Genomic DNA, 1,212 nt, shown 5'->3' on the forward strand with positions numbered 1-1,212 from the left:
AGGGGGCCTATGTAAGAGCTCAGGAACATTTTTATGTCAGATCCTGGAGCACAGCTTCTACTCTAGACGCTTTCATAGTCTTCCAGATTCGTTATCCCAAAACACATAGCTAATAAGTGGCAGAAGCAGGATTCAAACCCCAGCTGTCCCTGTCTAGAGTCTTTGTTTGTTCCTGCCACACTACAGTACCTCCAGGGCTCCTGGCCCAAGTGGTTGGGTAGATGGGCGACCCTGCAAGAGATGAGCATGAGGGCGGGAGGAGCAGGTTTAGGGGGAGAAATCAAGAGTTTGGACACAATAACGGGATGTTTGAGGAGGCCAGAGCAAATAATTCATAATCAATGTATAATACAAAGCTGGGGTGAGTTTATTACATGAGTCAGTTTGGAGGATGATGACCTGGGAGAAAGCAACCTTCACCAAGGAAGGAAGCACTCCGAAGCAATGGGGTGTACAGAGTGGTTATATGCCATCTTGGGACAAGGAACATACATCAAATATGACAAGAAGATGCCTTTTACTACCAGCACGAGATGCTTTTCTGGCACAGCAGGTCAGTGGTCAGCAGGTCTGTGGTCATGAGATGAGCATGACAGGTCAGTAACTAATCCTTAGTTTCTGGGAAGAAATGCTTATCTATAAAGAAATGTTGATATGGGGGAGGCAACATTGCTATCTTTAAGGGCATCATCCTTGGCTTGGGGACATTATAACTGTTTAAAGCAGGTGTACAATGCATGCTTGACTGTCCATGTCAGCCCTTTCTGGAAAAACAAGGTCAGGACTGATTAGTTTTACACTGAATGGCTTCCTCATAGACTCCAGCATATTTTATTGCTCATCATTTATTTATCCCCAGTTAGACATCTAGGTGCAGATAGCGTAGCAGTTGGACACTTGAGTCTGGAGTTCAGGGCTGAGGTGGGGCTGGAGATGGAAGTTTCCAGGCTGCACTTGTGGACAGTACAGAGTGCACAGTGAACTAAAGTGCCGTGGCTTCGCGAAACCTCCCCTCAGCTTCCCCCACAGCCCCTCCCTCGCAGGGGAGCAGCCCAGGCAGAACCCAGACCACAAACAAGTCCCCAGTCTCACCCCGGAGCAGTGGCTCCAGAAAACCAAGAACAAAGCCTGCTCCCTACCCACCCCGAGTCAGGGATGAATGTCCTCACCCAGAAGCTCACACAAAAGGAGTCCATCAGCCCATCCTGCAGG

The 1,212-nt window shown here is 48.7% G+C and overlaps 1 protein-coding gene across 1 annotated transcript in view; it reads left to right on the forward strand.

Annotated features, from left to right (window-relative positions):
* The window catches only part of LOC124232432 (phospholipase A and acyltransferase 4-like), a gene marked incomplete at its 5' end in the record, with an annotated part of 3,680 nt that overhangs the window by 1,036 nt on the left and 1,432 nt on the right, over positions 1 to 1,212 (forward strand). The gene's annotated exons all lie outside the window — the stretch shown is intronic.

This window comes from Equus quagga, unplaced genomic scaffold (genome assembly GCF_021613505.1).
Source record: "Equus quagga isolate Etosha38 unplaced genomic scaffold, UCLA_HA_Equagga_1.0 HiC_scaffold_6001_RagTag, whole genome shotgun sequence".
In the NCBI taxonomy this organism is placed as follows: domain Eukaryota; kingdom Metazoa; phylum Chordata; class Mammalia; order Perissodactyla; family Equidae; genus Equus; species Equus quagga.